Consider the following 21761-nt stretch of genomic DNA (forward strand, 5'->3'; position numbering starts at 1 on the left):
CTGTATCTAGAAGAGATACAGAGACTGCTTAAGTGCCATTCAAAAGAGGATTGTTTTATAAAGTATATAAATCCATTTATCACCCAATAAGAACATTATTTAAAGGTGGGCCAGGTGGTTTACTAGTGGTTAAAGGCAGATGTGGCCAAGACCGATGACCTGAGTTCCACCCAGGGCTCACACCGTGGAAGAAGAGAATTGGAATTGACTCTTGTAAGTCATTCTCTGACAACCACACTTTTACAGTGACACACAAGTACATGCACACACACACACACACACACACACACACACACACATACACACACCTGTATACACAGAGGTGCACATGTGAAAATAAATATATAAAAGAACATTTGTGTGAATGTGCTGAAGTGAAGCATTGCTTATGCCATGCATTGCATAAATAAAACAAATCATAGGACAGCATATGCAGTACATGCTGCTTATTGCTGGGGACCAATGAACATCGCAAATAGTAATTGGGCATGTATCAATATGGTTTGGAAGGTACACATTAACATCAAAGGTAGTAGTAACACCTGATGGATAAGAATGATGGATGCCTAAGTGTAGAGAGCGGCGCGGCGAAACAAAGATGGCGCCGACATCCAGCCTTGTCTGGATATAAACGACTTACTGCGCATGTGCAGGCTTGTCCCCTTGCTAGGGCTCCCTCTAGTGGTGAACAGCGGTACTGCACATGTGCGGTTTATTCACCAGGTGTTAGTTGACCGTTAATATGCTAATGAGGTGATTCATTCTCCGCCAATCCCTGGAGGACAAGTAGTGGGGTGATCCAAGCCCCACCAATCCCTGAGAGATAATTAGCATACTGCTGTCTATATAAGCCGAGCGATTTTGCTGCTCGGGGTCCCTGTTCAAGAGAGCTGTAACACTGAGAAGAGCTGTAACACTAAGAAGAGCTGTAACACAGTAAAGGCTTGCTCGCAGAAGAATCCTGTTGCCACGCGTCGTTCTTGCTGGCGGGACATTGGGCGCGCGACACCTAAGTCCTCTCCCTTCTTCACTCATTCATTAACTTTTCACTGTGAGTTCATATCTGCTAGACAACAGCTACAACAAAGTAAGGGTGGGTAGTCTTAATGGGTGAGCCTTTGGAAAGACTCCCTCTAAGTCAGACATAAAGATATAACTCTAAGGTGAAAACTTGACTATTTAAAACAGGATCAGTATCACGCATGGACTTTAAGATTTCTGAACAGATCAGAGGTTGGAATTATGTGTCTCCAGTCAGCAAAAGACGATGGGAGCAGGAGAGATCGTTCTGCTAGGAGGCAGTGTTCTTTGGCTTATGAGCTCATCTAAGCATTCTCCTCAGATCTGAGAGTTAAGATCCAAAATTTAATGACAGGATGGAGCCTGAGTTGAGGGCCCCTAATATATGTGTGCTAATTAATTAACAGCTTTTAAAACTTAACCAATGCACCAATTACACACTTTATTGCCAAACTACTGGTGTGTAGAAAAAGATGAGCCCCAAGAAAAATAAAATATTGTTACAGAGGCATCCTTTGAAGCCTGGCTTGTTCTGTATATTGTAACATGAAATTGGATTGTTAATGTATCTTTAATTTTTGCTATCATCAAGTAAATAAAAGATTTTCTTTTTACCAATTTTGTTGTTCTAAATGATCCTAGAATCCAGAACAATTTAGTTTTTGGATTCATATAGCTATAAGACTCTATGTATTCATATATATTTATATATTTACAGGAAACACATATTCTTTGTGTGTGATAGCTGATGCAGAGAATGCTCTGTCCTCTTTCTGATACTGACTTGTGTGCTGCTATTCAACGGAAACCCCACTGCTCTTTGCAAAAGTAAAGTTTGCAAGGACATCTTGGCTCTTTATGATTTAAAGCATCAGATAAATATTCTACGTGAGCTGGTTTAAGATGTGTTGCACAAGAAAAATGATTTTCCAGCACAAAGACCGAGTCTGTTCTAAAATTTCATTTTGCACCTTCAGGGCACAGTGTCAGAAGGAGGTGTGGTTAAGCCCCTAAATTGAAGCACTTACTTAAACCAAAGGGGACTCCCTAACCAGAGATGGAAGCCTCCTGACACCATACTGAGGGCTGGTGGAACTGCAGACCACCTCTAAGGGCAAATCTCATAGTCAGAGTCCTTTCTGCATGCCTGTCAAGTGAACTGAAGCCCCTCATTGTCTGTCTGGGACAGTGATCCATCTCCCATGTATGAGGCTACGGTTTTTGAACTCATAAACTGTAAACTGTATTAAATAAACGGCCTTCTGATGGATGAGTGCTGCTCACATAGGCTAATTTCTCATCTAAACAGTGATATGAAAATCCTTGCTAAAGGGCTGGTGACAGGACTAAACGGGGGTAATAGCAGACTTAATCAAGAAAGACAAATGGGATTCATTAACAACTGGCACTGAGCAGACAGTCTTCAGAGACTTCCCTGCACACTCTCATTGGTCCAATCGAAAATAATTGTGTGCTGCCTTCATCATCGAATTCAGAACAAGTCCAGTGAAATTTTTTTTGTATTGGTGATATTAATTCACATTTGGATTGTATTCTGTGCTAGGAATCCCTTCTTTAGATGGGAGAAAGAGATAGGAAAGAGAAAAAGGATCCTAGGTTTCATGCGAGGGTTTCCTCTCTCATTGATCAGTTTCCCTGTGTTCATTCATATTCCGGTACTTTAATTAACTGGGTCATGCCTCCAGCTGGGATGGATGGCTATTCCAGAGAGTGTGATTTGCATTCGGGCTGTTTGCAGAGCTGGCATTTGAGCTCTTATGACCACCAGTGTCTTGTCTTATTGAGTTGTTTAGATTTGGCTTGCATGGGAGAGTTAGAAAATACTACCAGAGGAGCCATATTCTCCTTCGCAGCATAGAATTCGATGGGAAATTCTTCCTTAATCAGAAACTGCATTTTTCCAACCCCTCTGCATATAGGTCAGAGATATATAGCCAAGTTCTTGGCAGTGGGTGGGTCAAAAATGCATGCATGCATGTTTAAAACTTCTTCACTTTCTTTCACTTTCTAGTTTCCTACTTTCTAGAGAACCACAGACTCCAGAAGTATACGTGGGCGTGTGTAAAGACAGGAGCTCCAGACTAGAGAAGAAGCATGACTTGTACCTGAGAAGGACAATGGGTTTTCCATTATTGAGAAATAGATCTCACACACAGTCACTGGGAAATGAAGGCTCATCACAGCACTTAGCTTGACTTTGATTAAGGGAATTAACTTCATGTACTCTGATCTGTTACCTTCAGTGCTGTTACTTCTTAACTACCCTCTCAGCTTTTGACTTCAAAGAGAATTGAACTTTAAGGTAGGTATCCTCCTGGCCTTGGCTTGGGTAAGGGAGACCCTATCATCATCTTCCTGTAGTTCTAATGTTCAAGTGCTAAAATGTAATACTTTGTCCTCCATACAGAATGCCAGTAAGGAAATAGGATTGAATACTCATGGCCAAATCCAATGGATATTTTACTTTCTGTTTCCCCCATTTTTAGCATCAAGACACTTGTTCAATTCATTGCTATTTTGCTATTGAAGCAGTCTATTTTGGTTTATGGTTTTGAAGGTCTTAGTCTTTTAAAAACTGGTTCTCTTATCCTTGCCTTAAAGTGAGTTGGAACATCACAGTGTGTTGAGCAGTATATGGTGAGCCAAGATGCTCACTTCTTGGTTTCCAAAAATCAGAGATAAGCTAATTGAGGGACAGGACATGGGTATAACCTTAAAAAGCAACAACAACAACAACAACCACCACAACAACAACAACACATGTCTCCAGGGATGCGCTTCTCACCTAGGCTCTACAGTCTAGTTCTATCACACCCCAACAGCAACAGCAGCACCAAGTCATGAATCCATAAATGGTTGGATACATTGACAATGTCAGGACCCTCATGATCCAATCACATTGCAAAGATTAGATTCTCTTGGTTCTTTTACCATTGCATATCACTAAGGTTTATTGTAAGCTTTTCCTTGTTTTATCTTTGGCATTTTTGCTTTAAGTCCATGATGGATGGGAATGCGGGTCAAGTGATCAATCCTCCGCTCCTCTCAGCATTTCTCTCTATGTCAAGTTTGGTGTTGTGTCTCACCTGCGTGGTAGGGTTGAGGTGCAGTTGCTACTCAGGCACAACCGCAATTTATGGTATTCTTCATTCAGTTTTGCCTCCCATTCCTCCTCCTGGGGCTTCCAATCAAATATGACAATTTCCTAAACAATTTTACTGTGGACACTGCATAAGCAATAACCACTGACATGTTTTATTCAATCCCAGCATCTTCAAAAATAATGTAGCAACCTTACGTGTTTTATTTCCCATTTTTGTTTTGAGGGTCAACTTTCCTGCTTGGATATATAACCAAGTGATATCGTGGCCATTGTACTTGGGAGGAAATTTCTGCTTAAAGAGTGAGTTACCTGTTCATAGCAGGTGCATTAACCTGGCAACCATTTCAGAGCGCCAATCTCGCAGCGGGCTGTGCTCTGTTCTGCTCCTGTTTGTGTGCTTGTGTAAGTCACCCTACCAAGTGTACCACTGTGGTGGGCAAGAGTTTTCTACTTAAAAATCTCTATCAGACTCCTTACCCTGAATAAAAATGTGATCTTAATAGTGTTAGAGACAGGTTGGTCCTTGCTGGGAGAGTGCATCTCTGAAACTATTCAACAAAACCACAAAAATACTAACATAGGAAGTACAATCATCAGACTTGCTGTGTCCTGTCATTTCGGCACTGTCCTATCACTCTTCCCATGTTCTGTAGATGGCTGCCATGAAGTTCTTCCTAGTTAGGAATGCTGAGCTGTCTCATCTCTAGGTAAGGAAAAAGCTAAAGTATGAGAAGTTAGTGGCATGAATACTTCTTATAAACTTGGGGCCTTCCTCAAGAACTGAATCCAGTTCCTTCAGTGGTTTTTTTCCTGCTGGCTTGCCTGTCTGCCTCTGTGACTTGTAGAGGCCACGTTTTAGAGAAGTGTCAGAGTAAAATGTGGTTTTAGCTGAGAGAAGATAACACCATCCTTTACACTTTCCGCAAAAGCAGATGAGGGCAGGTCCCTGTCCTTTAGATACCTAAGGCAACACAAGCTTCCCCACCCCTCAACTTGTTGTCTCTAGGACTCATAGTAATGAGCAAACGGAGTGAGATCAGGACTCTAAGGGTAAACGGCCAAACATCTTTCAGCACCTTATGGTGCCTGTGTTGTTGCCTTGAAGTATTTCTGCGTGTTTTGAAGAGTGTTGTGAGAGAGTATGCCTGTGTGACATTGGCCCTGGAGATGTTGGAAGGGACACTTCCCAGCTGCCAAAGTATTTCATTTCCCGGAGCTAAGACTTAGCAGATGTGTCCTGATGAAAGGCAGTGAACAAAGATTGGAAAACACACCTAAAGCTATAGAAAGAGAATAGGGGTGTGAAGCAGAGCGACAAACCCTAGAGAAGTTTCCAGAAACAAAGAAGCAACTGACAAAGTTATTACAGAAGTTTCACTAGCTTCCCCCCCCAAAAAAACCAAAACAAAACAAAACAAAAAAACAACAAAAACCCCTATTATATGTGTATACCACATAATACATCTCTCTCTCTCTCTCTCTCTCTCTCTCTCTCACACACACACACACACACACACACACACACACACATTTTTAAGTAAATCACGGCAATCTACAAACAGCTATCTAAAATGTTCAGATATGTAGGGCATCTTCAAGATTATTTCATATCTTTTTATATAAAAGGATACATTCTTTGAAATCAATTTATAAATACAATTGCAGAAAGAGTTACACCAGATACTGGATATATTTCTGTAATATAACCAATTTTTTTTATAAAGTTAATCAAAATGCAACTTCAAGCCAAATGATTAACTTCAAGTCCACCTATTTTCTAAGCATTAAGAAAAGCAAATTAAATGTTAAAACAGTTAATGGCGAAACTCTAAAGTGTGCTGAAAATATAGTGCATCTTGTAAAACAGGTGTTGGAAACTCAAATTGCTAATAACCATTCATAATACGACATAGAAAATTTAGAATTGGTCATTTGCACCAAATAGCAAATAATTAAAGTACGGTAATGTGATTTAGTGGACTTCTCTAGCAATAGCTAGTAGGCATCTCTGTTTGCGTAGCCTGACTAAGGAGCATGCATGTGAAGGTTGCCGTTGCTTGGTTAAGAAGGCACAGCCTAATTACAAGTCTGGGCTCAGAGCGCTTCACTGTTCTGACTTCTTACTCACAATCTATCCTGCTACAGACTGAGGATTGGCCTGAAAGTACATAATGGACATTCTGGTTTTACTGTGTTTTACATTCTCTTGCTTTAAGATCAGGATGGGCCTGAGTGTCTGAGCTGTATTATGCCCAGAAGAGATGTCAGTGTGAATGCTTCATGGGAATAAAAGTCCAAGGTTGCCAAGCAAGGGACGGTTTCTTACCGATGAAACTAGGGTGTTATCAATGGGAAATTAAAGCAATTGTAATAAAAGTGTGAACAGAAGCAGGCCAGGCACAGAGACACTGTCAGCCAAGACAGGTGAGAATGGAGATTCCTAAATACGCATATTGTCTCACCAGCCTGGGATCAAACAGGTCCTGGAAGAAGTGTGCCAAACCAGACGAAGATGGACTGACTGTTATACGTCAGCAAGAAGGTCAGAGGAGAGATGGACGTTATGTCTTCCCAGAGACTCTGATTGAATTTGCCCCACACGGTGCACAGACTCCTTCAGCCACATCCCACTTGGTGAATGAATGGCAGCCGTCACCCTTTCAGCGTCACGGGGCTGGTATCTGGCATGTATCATATCCCTCTTCCCTCAATTTTCCATTGTCAAATCATCCATTAAATTGGATTGAGCTCGCCTAAGCCGGCCTGTCTTGGAGTGCTCAAGGGAGATTGCTTTGAAAGGAACAAGACCTTGGCTGTCAGGCAGGTTTGTACATGCGAGCTCTCAGGCTCAGCGTCTCACTTTGCAGAGGTCCTGTGACATCCTGGAGGGCTCCAGAACCTAGTGGGCCCCTCCTCTCAGCCTCTTTCACTCCAGGGCTTACAAACTGTCATTACCCACCCCTGTTCTGGCCGCAAGACACTTTTCTATTTTCGTTTTTAAAGGCTGGATCCGGAGGACAAAGCGGGAGACGATCAGAGCAGGGAGTAAGAGCAGTCCTTTGATATTCTAAGCTCCAGTCTCACTATGTAAACTTCTGAGATCATTTTCTAAACAAGTGTCAGAAGCTTCGGGGAGAATTTCAACTTTCCACCCACAACCAGTTTTTCCGTCAGAAACCATTTGCCAAAAGCTTTGGAAAAAGAAAGTTGCTAGCAAAGGTGCTGAATTTGCTCCCTGCCATTTGGAGACAGATGAAGTTGCATTTTTGAAGGGACAGGAGAAGGTGTCTCCTTACCCAGAGGCACCACAATGGCTGTGTTGCTGTGCTTAAGTGTGAAAAGCATACCACCCGAAGTGGGATGGTCAGCACATGCCCTGTCTGCCATCACCTCATGCTGAAAAAGCCACCTTACTTCACAGAGGAGCTCAGAGTCTTCAGGAAGTGAGATCTGGAAGGAATTGAAACAAAGGTACATCTCAAAACAGAGTCACAGAGTCAACCATCTGAGTTCCTGTCAGAGGTAGGGAACACTTGCCCATACACTCATTTCATAAGGCTGAAGTGAGAGTTTGGTTCCCTTGTTCTCTGATCCAAACAAATCCATAGAATACGTGAACACTCGCTCCTCCCTGATATTTGTAGGGCTTTTTACAGCTCAGTTCTTAGTGGCCCCTGCAAGCAAACTTCAGGCATAATTTGATCGTGTGTGTGTGTGTGTGTGTGCGTGTGCGTGTGTTTGTGTACGTGTGTTTACACACAGCTGCCTGAGTCTGTTCATTCTCCTGCCCTTTTCCTGGTTTTGTTTGCTTCGTTTTTGGTTTTGTTTGTTTGTTTGGTTTTGTTTAGAGTGATATCACTCACTTTGGATGTGGTCTTTTAATTTTGTTGCTCCCAATGGCTCTTTCCCTCCCACAATTGTCCTCCATAGTACCTTCCAATGCAATCTTTCTTTGAAGCAAAGTTGATCATGTCACTTACGGCTTCAAATCCTCAGTCGCTCTCTGTTACTCAGCGTCTGCTCTGCACAGCCCAGCGAGCCCCACATGTCTGGGTGAATCAGCTCCAAGGTGCTATGGGAGTAAACCATGCACTGCTCTCCAACACCTCACTTACCTTTCCGTGGGTGTCCCCTTGCATCTAGTCCACAGACCTCCTGGAACATTTATTTTGTGCTTTTATTCTTTGCTTGCCATTCACTATTTCTATTTCTTGTTATGTGGATTAACAATTTAGTTGTACTTGTATTAACTTAATTTGGTTGTCGTCCCCCCTCCACACAGCATCCTGCCTTTCAAATAACCTCATGCGGTTTGAGATTGTAATTATTCATCTGTTTATGCACCTACTCACTCATCCAGTTGACAAACAGCCCCGAGCACAAAACAAAGTCTCAGAGACAGAAAGGCGGGCAATCAACATTCCTCAAACTTGAATTGCTTATACTATAGCAAAGGATGAAGACAAATCTTGTAACATCAAGGGATGTTCTCAGAAGAAATGGTGTCAAAGGTGATAGCTGAAGGGTAAGCAGAAGGTAGGCAAGACGAGAAAGGGGAAGTGTTCCATTATTTTAGCAAGGTTCAATAAGAGAATGTTCTGATGGCAGAAGGAAATCACAGAATAGATGACAGGGATGAGTCTGAACACCATGGGGACAGGACTTAGGCTGGAGCCCAGTCACTGAGGCATTTGAGTAGGAGTGAGGCATTAGTCGATTTTAACTATGGCAGATCTAGTCTGGTTTGTATAGAGGTTAAGTTTGAGAGCATTATAGAGAAGTCAGTCCCCTGGGGACAGCACCAGCAGTCACATGTACTAGTACTGCTGCAGTTTAATGGAAGGCATTGTTTTGATGTGACAAATAATCAGGTGACAGAATTAAAGAACGTGGTGAATATATATACATACATACATACACACACACACACACACACACACACACACACACACACATATATATATATATATATATATATGTTGATCAACAAATCAACAAATACCAAGTTAAAAAGTAGCAATTGGAAGTCATGCCTAATATCTTGAGCAGATTACTTTATGTATCCTTGCTTCATGGCCACTTAATCTGTGAGTAGCTAGAACTATCGACAATTATTTTGGACTAATGAAAATTCCCAATGATGGAAGTGACATGCAATCTCAGATAGTGCGACATCGAGCCTGCAGAAGGATGCTCGACTTCCTCAACGATCAGTCCCAGATCATCTACGCACACACCCCCTGCCCCAGGGCATGCCAGCGCACTTGTCTTTCAGCTCCTAGTGGGCACTGGAGTACTCAGTGGTCCTAATGTGGATGACGCAGTTCCTCATGGGTGTCATGGTGACGGAGTTTTTCTGAAGTACAGTTTAGCCAATTTCTTTTTTTTCCCCTCAGGAGTCACCTACCTGATTTGTGTCCACCAGGCTATGCAGAGTTACTGTGCTTTGATGTCAAGAAATAGACCTTTATTCCTGACAGTTCACCCAAATTCACAGGACTCAGTTTTGAGGAATGGAGCTGAGCCTAGGGTCAGAACCTCTTTTACTTGACTTCTGAGAACCTTTGTATGGGCCCAGACTGTGTGGCAAACTCTGCTTTAAAGTAGTTCTCGTTTTAAATTCTGTGTCTTAAACATGACAGCAGCCGGTGTTCATGGCATTGGTCTAAGTACCTGCCCTTCCTTGGGAACTTCTACTTTGTGTTTTCTTGTCATCAAATTTCACTTTTGCATGGCTTACCCTCTCTTTCTAATCTTGGGATTCTGGGAGATGTTTGTCTATATTTGTCGAACACAGGCTGGAAAAGCCACAGGTCTATGCAACAGTCTTTGGTCTGCCATCTGCCGCTAACATATTATCCTCCTCAGCTGGCCTTAGGGGGATGATTTCACAGTGGGCAGGCTACAGTAAAACTAGAGACGCCTAGCACAGACAAGGTTCACAGAGGCTGAGTCAGAGTCTCTTCCTGATGTTCTAGTTCTCAATCTTATCTCAGCTCTGCTCTTGGCAACTGAGTTCTTTGAACTTGGGTCTATCCTTACTTGAGTGGTTGGTAATAATTCTTTATTTCTTTCTCTTTATCAAATATAATTTTTCATACCACATCTTCTGGTCAGAATTTTTCCTCATTCATCTCCTCCTATGTCCTTCTTGCTTCTCCATCCATCCAACTCCATCTATTGTTGTCTCTTTAGAAAATAAACAAATAAAAAGCAAACAAACCAGAATTTTAAAAAGGGGGAAACAACAAAAAAGTGAAGAAATAGACACTCACAAACACACCCAGAGAGGGTGTGGGGGAGAGATAGAGAGGCGGGGGAAACAACAACAACAACAACAACACATCAAACCCATAAAAACAGGAAATTGGAAACTAGAATATGTAAAGGGCCAATAAGGTAACACTGTCCCCAGATCAACATGAGAAAAAAAACCTCCCGACATACCGTGGAGTTCATTTTGTGTTGTCTATCTACATTTAGTCATGGGGCCTGCCATTAAGTGTGGCTTGTATGTCCAGTGAGATTCCATTGAAGAAAGTTAACTTTTCCTTTCTGAGGAGTTGTCAGTTGGAGACGACTTCTGGGTTAGGAATGAGGCTGGTATCCACTTCCTTTCTCGCTGTCTGGCTTAGAGCCGTGCAGGCCCTCACACGCTGCCAGCCTCTGTGAGTTCGTTCACATGTGCATCAGTGCCACTGTGTCTGCAGGACACTGTCTCCCGTTGTTGTCCATTCCCTCTGCCTCTTACTAAATCTCCATTTCCAAACAGTGTGGGAGGCAGATGCTTCTTCCAAGAAGGAAAAGGAATCTGAATTGCTTCGTCCTTTACAAAAGCAAGCTGACTCTCCCATTTTTCCTGTGAATTTATGTTCACACATGTACTCTAAACAGAATAGCTACTACATACTGCTAATTTTATACCCTATACTAACTCCAACATTTTTCATAGATTATTATCTCTGAACCCCATAACAATTTGTTTTTAAAAAATTTACAGGATTATTGCGACACGATTTTGTATTACGAGAGCACAGAGTGTGCTGTATGTGTATTTACTACATTCTCAACTTTATGATCAAAGTAAGAGCTATAGGAACCCAGGAGAAACAGTTTGAATTTGGGATGTTCGTTTTCTCTGAGGCCTGTGATCCATAGCCTGGTACTTGGTAGTGGCAGTGAGCTGCAGCCCCTGTAAATCACGAGAGCATGAAGGGAAACAGCAGGCGCTCTCTGATGTGCTCAGCTGCTGAGTTACATCCAGCATGTCCGGGCCATTCAACGCATGTGACTTAGGATGCTTGCAACTAACTGTTAATGAGTTCATTGGAATGCAACCTCCTCACAAGTTGAGGAAAACACACACACACACACACACACACACACACACACACACACGTACATTTATGTATATTGTGCATATAAACTGGTACAGATAAGACTCTCAATGATCCATGTATAAGGACCCAGCAATTTGTTTCCTCAGTTGACATCTCTGGAAAGAAATCGGAACCAAAGAATTTGAGTATTTAAAATTTTGTTTTGTTTTGTTTTTTGTTTGTTTGTTTTTGGATATATTTACAGATGCCTTTGAGAATGACTTTCTAATTTACATCCTTGCTGATAATTAAGGATCGGTGGAACTCCCTTCGTGATCTTTTATATTCTAAGTCTATACATCATTGTTGAAAGTCCCTTACATTGTTTTTGTGTTTTTTTTAACTAGTTACACATTACATTGAATTAGCTAAGAGTGATCATACCACACAGTTGCATTCACTGAGTGGCGATGAACACAATCGTTTCTAGATAGCCTTTTTTTCCTGTTTGTACCTTTCATCATGATATAACCTATGGACTCTGAGGGCGGGCCTACATTTTCACAGTGTGCTCTGCTCTGGTGCTATAGCCAGGGTCTCGTTTGTGATGGGGTTTGTTTTTGCACTGTAATGAGGGACAACTGCTATTGCATTTTCACTACTGACACACAGAAGGGAACAGCATTAATCCTCCACACTGGTATTTAGTGCATGACAAACGGCAGCTTTTATTCACAAAAACTTTGTCCCCATCTGCAGAAAATGTCTTTGCCACCATAACACCAGTATAGATTGAATGGGTAAATGGAGGATTGGACCAATTCAGTTTTTTTCCCTATCTTTGTTAGTTTTCCCCCCTCTCAATGACTGTCAGCTTTTCTTATTCTTATGAGTTACTTTGTAATATTCAGACATGAGCAGGGATTTATGATCTCATTTCATTATAGAAAATGAAATCACTGAAAGAGCTCAAAGCCTCATCATATTCTTTAAAGTTGGGCTTTTTCCTCAATCACATCTCACTGAGCCCACCAGAAAGACAATATATGAACTCTCTTGAGCTTAATATATCTTTAAAAGGCCTGCTTCTTAGTTTTCCAAAAAGAAAAAAAAGAAACAACCAAAAACCCTTTTCACTTTTCAACAGAATGTCCTTTAATTGAATCAAGGGATAAAGTGGCATTCCAGACGCAAAGATCCTTTTACACGGATATATATGTGCAACTGTAGGCAAGGGAGACACAAATATTTATTCCTTTCAGGTGAATCAATTTCCTTGGGACATTTTCTGCAGAGCCTCATGTTGTGCAGAGGAACTCACTGTTTTCTGCCCTGGCTATCACCACACATGCAAGGACAGCCGGTACCTCTACCAGGCACAGCTTCTATTGCGCCCTGCCTAGACATTATGCTCTAACTTTGACCTCTTCCCTGGAGCCCCACTGTAGCACCCGACTCTTGATTTTGTTCCCAACCTATCTGAAATATACTTTAGTTCTTGACCTCACTGTGGAAGTAGATGAATCACTGACTTAATCTCCTCCTAGAGGTCAGATGTGTGCTTCTTTGGCTTTGCTGTGAAAACCTTTCACTAAATCCTCCCCGATTCTGCACTTCCGGAGGAATGCCTAGAGCAGGAACTACTTCCTCAATGCCCTGAGGCTCTCTAGGAGTGGGAGCTAGCAGAATTAGCAGACGGAGACATTAATTGGGCACAATTGATCCCACTCAGACCCAGTCATAGTAGTTGACTTTCCTTTTCCCATAGCGGAATGAGAGAATGCCCCTGAAATGTAGTGAACGAGAAGCCAGGGATGCTAAGCCATCTGCGATGCGTAATAAAATCTCCACAAAAAGGAAGCAGCCTACTCCATTATCACTGTGACCTCTCTGGGAAACACTTAGCTACAGGAAGAAGTTAATTCCCTAAAAAAGAGAGGGTGAGATCAGAGAAATCAGGCTGGAAACAGTCGAAGGGAGGGAAGGAAGACATCGAGGCCAGGAAAAACAGTGAGAGAAGAAGAAATTTTCAAGTCTAACTAGCTAGAAAATAAGGGAACTATTTGGTTGTTGTTGGATGAGAGATTATGCAAGAAGTCCAGAGACAACTTGGATGTGAAAGGAGAGGAAACAGCAGAGCAGACTGTGCCGTCTGTAGAACTTGCCAAGGGCTGGGATCCAAAAGCAACTGGAAGGCTGCAGGTGGAAATCTTATAACAGCAGCCATTAGGAACTCACTGTCTTGACCGGAATGACTATTTCAAGTATTTCTGAAGGTCTGAACAGACAGGAGGAGAGAAGAGGAGAGGGGAGATAAGAAGAGGATGCTGCATGAGTTACAGGATAGGTATGAATAGATGCTATAGCTTTTGGGGGAACGTGGATCTTGGATCCAGTGCTGGCACATGTTCGATTAAATTATGGAATAGGCCTGTATGGAGGATGCAGAGCGACAATAAGTCACAGCAAGAGGACTCAGAAAGGAACATAAAAGAGCGAGGCCAGCTTTGATGGGAACTATCACCATGGTAGGATTGTTCTCCCCAGGAGGGAGAACGCAGCCAAGCTATTTGAATCTTGCATTTGGATTGGATCTCTTAAGTCTAAGTCTAAAGCTGAAGCCAGAGTTTATGTAACTAACAAATCCCAAGCCAGCCTATAACCATGTGCTGTAAATAACTCTTGTGAGATTACAGTTAAGCCTCACGAATCCAAGAGACGATTCCCTCCACACCACCACCCTTGGCCCTAGATGATGAATAAAATAAATGGAATTTCAGGGAGCTTATCACCACTGTCTCCCTAGGCCTGGCACAGAAATTCAGAGCTGGGAGTTTGCAGCTGCTTCAGCTCATAAGGGATTTAGCATCGGTTTATAGTCCTGGCCTGTAAACCTACAGAGTGATGCCCAAGTCTCTCACTTCCGTAAGGTCTGCATGCAGAACGACTTCCATTCCCTATATCTGAGCCCTCTCCCTAGTTTCTAAAGCTGCACTGTGTCCTGTCCACTCCATGTGCAGCTGGCGCTCACACGCACCGTCTGTATAACCCTCGGTTGTGCACAACGTCTCATAACAACTTCTATGAATAAGCAAGCATGGAATGGAACGACTGAAATTGAAGGTTCTTCACTCAGACCTGGGCGGGCAGAAGTCATTCATATATAGCATGTAAGAGTGGGTGGGGGAGGCTTTGGAGGTGACTCTGTGGATAAAGTGCTTGCTGTACAAGCCGGGGTTCAGATCTCCAGAACCCACAAAAAAGCAGACATGGTGATGCAAGCCCAGCCGGTGAGAACTAAGGGATGTAGACAAGTAGGTCCCAGGGGCTGGCTGGCCAGCACAAATGGAAAACATTGGACTCAGTAAGAGGCCTTATCCCAAATAATAAGGTAGAAAGCAATTGAGGTAGACACCCAATATCAACTTCTGGCCTTGACATTTTCGAACACACACACACATGCACATGCACGCACGCACGCACGCACATGCACATGCACATGCATATGCACATGTTCACTGCATACACAGAAGGAAAATCTTTTTCCAAAACAGGTCAGAGTTGACCTTGAACTTTCAAAATGAAAACAGAAACAGTAATGTACATAAACCCTTAAATTTTTTGCCTAATGTGAAGTCCTCATTTATTTCACCTGCAATACATTTTTTTTTTTTTTACAGTCCAGTCATTTTCCCCCTCTGGTCTGCCCTCCAACAGTTCCTCATTTCATTTCTCCTCCTCCCACCCCCTCTCATCTCCAAGAGGATGTTCCCACACCCACCCCACCCTGGCTAGCCTCCTTATTCTCTGAGGCCTCAAGTCTCTCTAGGGTTAGGTTCATTTTCTCTCACTAAGGCCAAACCAGGCAGTCCTCTGCTGTATATGTGTTGGGGGTCCTCGAACCAGCTCCTGTATACTGCCTGGTTGGTGGCTCAGTGTTTGAATGATCTTGCGGGGTCCAGTTAGTTGAGACTGCTGGCCTTCCTATGAGGTTGCCCTCCTCCTCGACTTCTTTCCCTAATTCAACCACAGGGGTTCCTGACTTCAGTCCATTGGTTGGGTGTAAGTATCTGCTTCTGTCTCAGTTAGGTGCTTGTTGGGCCTCTTGGAGGCAGTCATGTTAGGCTCCTGTCTGCAAGCCCACCACAGCATCAATAATAGTATCAGGCTTTGGAGCCTCCCCTTGAAATGGATTCCAATTTGGACCGGTCACTGGCCCTCCTTTCCCTCAGTCTCTTCTTTTTTGTTCCTGCAGTTTATTTAGACAGGAACAGTTCTGGGTTAGAATTTTTGACTTTGGAATAGCAACCCATCCTTCCACTTGATGCCCTTTCTACTGGAGTTGAACTTTAAAAGTTTCCTCTTCTCACTGTTTTGCATTTCATCTAAAGTCTTTCCCTTTGGGTCCTGAGAGTCTCTCACCTCCCAGGTCTCTGGAACATTCTAGAGTGGTCCCCCCTCACCTCCCGAGGTTCCCTGTTTCTATTCATTTTGTTGGTGCTCAGGGCTTCACTTCTGCCCCACCCCATACATGATCCTGTTCTCCTTTTCCCTCCCCTTCCCCTCTTGCACCAAGGTCCCTCCTCTCCTCCTCTTACGATTGCTTTCTTCTCCATCCCAAGTGGGATTGAAGCGTCCCAGAGATCTTTCTTATCAAAGCATTAGATAAGTGAGTCCTATGAGCACGAGTCCAGTGAGCCCTGAGACTGTATAGGGCTTAGCTACATATATCAATGTGGCTCCTTTGTTCTGTTCTCAGTGTCAGAAATTCTTCTTGACTCCTAGAGAGAGTTGGAAAATCTATCTGTGCATAAACCCCTCAGATCCTGGAATTATAATTACTGTGGTGCTTTTCTTAAAGCAATAGTCACTTATGAACCACCAAGTGAGCTCTATCATTTAGAAAATATGAAAATCATTTAGAGGGAAATTATTCTAGAATTTGATGTAATGGTCAACTGTTTTACTTAAAGATATATGTACATATTATATATGTGAATATGTTTGTATGATACACATATTTTATAGAATATAACAGTTGTTGTTAAAAGTAACATATATTGATATTTTCCAATTTAAAAAGTATTTTCACTGTGTAAGATTTATTAGCAACTGTCTTAGTTATGGTTTGTATTCCTCACAAAACATCATGACCAAGCAGCAAGCTGGGGAGGAAAGAATTTGCTCAGCTTACACTTCCACTTTGGTGTTCATCACCAAAGGAAGTCAGGACAGGAACTCACACGGTTAAGAACTCAGAGGCAGGAAATGATGCAGAGGCCATGGAGGGGTGCTGCTTACTGGATTGCTTCCCCTGGCTTGCTCAGCCTGCCTTCTTACAGAACACAGGACTACCAGCCCAGAGATGGCACCACTCACAATGGGCTGGGCCTTCCCACCCTTAATTAGTAATTGAGAAAATGCCTTACGCTAGATCCCATAGAGGCATTTCCTCAAGGGAGGCTCCTTTCTCTGTGATAATTCCAGCTTGTGTCAAGTTGACACACAAAACTAGCCAGTACAGCAACCAAATACTATTTATATGCTATCTTGCTATTTCCAATTAATGGATATTCTCTCTCTCTCTGTCTCTCTCTGTCTCTCTGTCTCTGTCTCTCTCTCTGTCTCTCTGTCTCTCTCTGTCTCTCTCTCTCTTCTCTCTTTTTCTTTCTCTACTCCTGCTCCCTTTCCTTCTCCCTTTCTCCTTTCTTTCTTCTTCCTTCTTTCCTTCTTACCTTCTTTCCTTTTTCCTTTCTCCCTCATTTCTATTTTACTATTATTATGAACATTGTTTTGGGTCAATTTTAAGTCAAAGAAATAAGTCTGTTTATAAATATTTAATCTCATGTTTACTTTCAAATTTTTCTTTCTTGATCCTTTTTTTTTAAAAAAAAACCATTGTTTTGTTTTGTACTGTTTTGAGACAGGGTTTCTCCGTGTGGCCCTAGCTATCCTGGAACTCATTCTGAAGACTGGGCTGGAACTCAGTGATCTGTGAGATCTTGCTGGGATCAAAGGCCATCATGTTCATGCCCAGCTTCCCTCAAATTTTTAATTCTGTTATATTGAGTGATCTAGTTGAGTGTCCAGCTTCCCCTTTAGGCTGTCAGTGCATGGACTACTGCTGATGCTTTAGAAGACTGGCTATGGACTCAGGTTGTTTGAAATTGTCTTTCAATTGTATTAACAGAGAATATGAACATTAGATTGTGAATAATTGTTTGCAACATTTTAACCTTAAGCTAACTGAGATCCAAGAATGGTATTAAATTGTCTTCATATCCTCAGAGGCTAGTGGAAAGCTTGGAATCTATTAGGTCACTGTTAAATACTTTTTGATGAATAGACTCATCGGTGAACCAGTAGCAAGATGAAACTAATTTGTTTCTGTAATAATCAGGTTTAGAATTTGATCTCATTAATTGTGCGCATTAGAAAAAAAGGACTGGTGATTGTAAAAGCTTTTATTAAAATAAATATAAAATGAAATTGAATTTTCCAAACAGGTATTTTGTGGCACACAAATCAGACTCATATTGACTATATTTTTTTGGTTTTAAAACTGCTAATTTACAAATAAGTTTGGGAAGGACTGAGTTCATTCATTCATGCATTCATTCATTCTTGTATTCATTAACCTTGTCCTTGATACAAGGAAATAATTGGCAAAAGAAACTTTAGAGAAGAAAAAGGTTTATTCTGGCTTGGAGTTCTAAAATGGATACAGCTCACAATGGCAAGGGGGTTATGGTATCAGGAGCTAGAGGTGGCTGGTCATAATCTATTCAAAGTCCAGAAGCAAGGAATGATGAACATTTGTTCATCCCTTTGTGTGTGTGTGTGTGTGTGTGTGTGTGTGCAGTTCGGGAGTCAGTTGTGGTAAATATTAATAAATCAATCCACAACCCACACTAGAGCCAGCTCTGGTGGTCCACATGTCATCTGCGGGGCATTTTCATCATCTCAGTCATTTAAACTCCCAATCTTTATCCCATGCTGCCACCAGCTACTGTCTGAGGGAGGCAGTAGCCATACTCTTGCAACTTTCTTGCTGAGAGGACTCTGCTCACATTCCTACCATCCGCCCCCTGTGGTTATAGTCAGGACTCCCAATAACCCCTTAAAGTCAAAACTCAATAAGCTTGTAATTTAGCAATCAGATTTATATCTTAAATTCTCAACCCACAAAACATCCACATAATAAACTCACAACCAATTGATAATGATATAAACCGCCTACCTAGATAAGACATATTGTCTTATAAAAATCCATCCCTTATGAAATAGTCATAACTACCTATGGCCATTTAAGGCCACAAGGATCTGGGTTGTCCTTCTCTGCCTCTATCTTGGTTCTTCCCTTTTTGTTCCTCTTTCCTGCCTTACAAAACTCTGTTTCCACTTTACTTTTTCACTGCCCAATCACAGGCCTTGCCATATCTTGTGCCAGCCCTCACCTGCATATAGACATCAAACACAATTCACCCTTTCTGTCTAATTAAAAAAAAAACTTTTCTCTCAAATGTAAGCTGAGCACAACTATTACTGTTTTGTAATTTATAAAGTATAAAATACACCTAACACCCAGTCCATCATTGTTGTCAATAAAATAGTACATTCTGTTATCTATCTTAGCTTAAGGCTTAAAAATCTATGTTATATCTTGGCTAGCTTGTATATTATCTGAAAACTATCCAATTAAATATGTTTCTCAATGTTAAATAGCCTGGGTAGGCTGTGAGACTATAACTAGTTTTCAACCCTGTCAGAAATCTAAGAACGACCGATACTATCTGAAAATATAGGAAACCAAACATGGCTTCCTGAACTGAGACAAGTTGATGAGATAACTGTCTACTGGTACAGTCCCCGTTAGCAACATATAAGAGCATCAGTCTTCAGCCTTCTGACCCAGTATTATCTGACAGACCTTTGCAACACAGAACTTTGAAGGACTGATTATTCTGACTTGGCAGAGATTATCAGTCAACTATCCTCCAAGTGTATCCTACTCTGGACAGTATTTGTCTGTAGAAGAAATAGGCAATTTCTGCCTAGTGGCTACCTGGCCACAATGTATTACCATGGCTGGAAGTAGAGATGCCCAGTTTCTTCTTTGAATCCACAAAAGGGGAGCTACCTGGAGCAGATATGCCTCAACTACAAAAGAATCAATGACATTTAATGACACATTTTGTGGATTTCTGATGTTTTTGAAAAGCATCTAACTATGTAAGTAATCTGGACTATTGTCTGTTAACTACTCTTAGCTATTTCTAATAAATTATCTTGAAAACACCCTAGCAGGAAACTTAGAGCCATGAATTTTCTATCTGGCCCTTAACTCAGGTTTAATCGTCTCAGCTCAGTAATAATAGCAGTTATAGGACTGGGTCTAAGCCTTGCATTCTTAAATGTGTTGTACAGACACAATGCCTATACGAAAGCAACAACATTAATTTAAAATTTGTATCAATAAAAATTTGTACCAATGAAAACTTTAAATTTGTATCAAATAAATTCTGTACCAATGTAAGAAATTATAACTTCAACTTAGTAACAAATTATAAAGATTTCTACCAAATGAGATTATGGCTATATGATCAATTTTAGCTAATTTGTCCCTGTCAATTATAACCATTTCTAAATTCCACAGGAAGACAACTTTAGAATAACTACCTCCAGTCTCCCAAAGTTCAGGGAACTAGGGTGATGACTCTTTAAAAACTCTTTAAGGTACATATGTGTTGAGATATCTTGAAGCGGGGAAGGGATAGGGGAAATATGGGAGTTGTTTGGCCTTAAGAAGGCCACCCAGCAATTGTTGTAGTCTCTGATGTCTGTTCTAATTGGATCTGGCTGAAAGTCCCTGAGGTCAGGAGTTCAAGCTGGTCAGTTCAGCACATCTGATGATGAAACTCAACAAAGTTGTACATTCTGTAGTATATAAATCTTAAAACAAAATTTTAGTGTCACCAAGATATCTGTATGGATTGTATCAGTCTGTGTAGTGTATAGATTAGATAGGATGAAATTTTGTTCTTTTTTTGTTTTATTTTCTTGAATTTAGTTTTTAGGAGGTCTCCCTACATCAAATTTGATCCATATAGCTTTGGAAGGTGTCCAGAGCCTAATCACTTTTTCTAAAAACATAAAGACAAAACCTTTTCCCCAAATCAGCATGTCCTTTAGTCGGCAACCAGAAAAGCTTGTGTCTTGAATTCTCTCCCAGAGAAACTGTATTATCACAAAACCACAAATCACACCCATTTTGAAAATTAAAACAATTTAAAATAAATAAACTAAACTAAACAATGCTGTATGAGCCTGTTTAGGCTTCTCTACTCTGTCATTTCAGAAAATCAACCCAAAATTCTCATGGAGCTCACATTAAGAGAATATGAGCCTCTTGCAGACCAAATATACCATCTATCTGTTAAACTCTCTACCTGAAGCTTCAGACCTCCACTCACTAACAACTTCTATAATATACATCTGCATGCATTCTGCCTTGTGCTAGAGACTTCTGTTTTTCCCTGTGCTAGTTGTGAATTTTGGGCAGAATTTTCTGCCTGACTTGAGCAAAATCTGCACTCTCTCCTTCTAACTATAAAAATGATTTAATCACACTTCTACTAATTCCTGTCAATAAGAAGCAGGCAGCTTGTCAAACCAGGATTTTAACCCAAAATTCCTGTGGAGTCCACATTAGAGGGAATGTGAGTATACTGTAAGACGTATAGAGCATTGTATCTTTATATCATCTATCTGTTAAACTCTCTACCTGGTGCTTCAGGCCTTCACTCACTAGAAACTTTTATAATATACGTCTGTTATGTACTCTGCCTGGTTCTACTCACCCTCCCCCCCCTTAGTTCTGAATTATGGGCAAAATTCCTCATGCTATTCGGACAAACTCTGTATATAAATCTATTCTAAAAGCAAATAAACCAGTGTTTGAATTAACCCACACCCTTGGCTCTTTGATTTAGAGGAGCCTGTTTCTATTCACAGCAGGGGACCTAGAGTCTGAGCAGACTTCCCCTCTGTGCCCTCACTGGGGCCATCACATGACTCATCATGGCACCACCCTTCTCTCACTTAGAAAAAAACTCTTACAAATTCTAGCTCTTACGCTGACATTCTTAACTTTTTAGTGGCTTCTTGCCTGACAGGTTGGTTTGTCCCCTGTGTCAGCCCTCACCTGCACATAGACATCAATTCCAGGACTCCACAACATGGGAGGATACACACCATTCACATTTTAGGATGGATTTTCCACTTCAATTAACCTAATC

The 21761-nt window shown here is 41.5% G+C and overlaps 1 long non-coding RNA gene across 3 annotated transcripts in view; it reads left to right on the forward strand.

Moving 5' to 3' along the window:
- Nucleotides 1–571: 571 nt before the first annotated feature.
- LOC108350096 (uncharacterized) overlaps nucleotides 572–21761 on the forward strand; it is a 35567-nt gene continuing 14377 nt past the window's right edge. Inside the window, exons 1-3 of one of the 3 annotated variants that reach the window (XR_005501247.2) lie at nucleotides 572–1051; nucleotides 3053–3343; nucleotides 4368–4546. This is a non-coding gene — a long non-coding RNA (uncharacterized LOC108350096). The remainder of the gene's footprint in view (nucleotides 1052–3052; nucleotides 3344–4367; nucleotides 4547–21761) is intronic. The other 2 variants (XR_001836884.3, XR_005501246.2) reach the window with 2 other exon arrangements.

Source organism: Rattus norvegicus, chromosome 2, assembly GCF_036323735.1.
Source record: "Rattus norvegicus strain BN/NHsdMcwi chromosome 2, GRCr8, whole genome shotgun sequence".
NCBI lineage: Eukaryota > Metazoa > Chordata > Mammalia > Rodentia > Muridae > Rattus > Rattus norvegicus.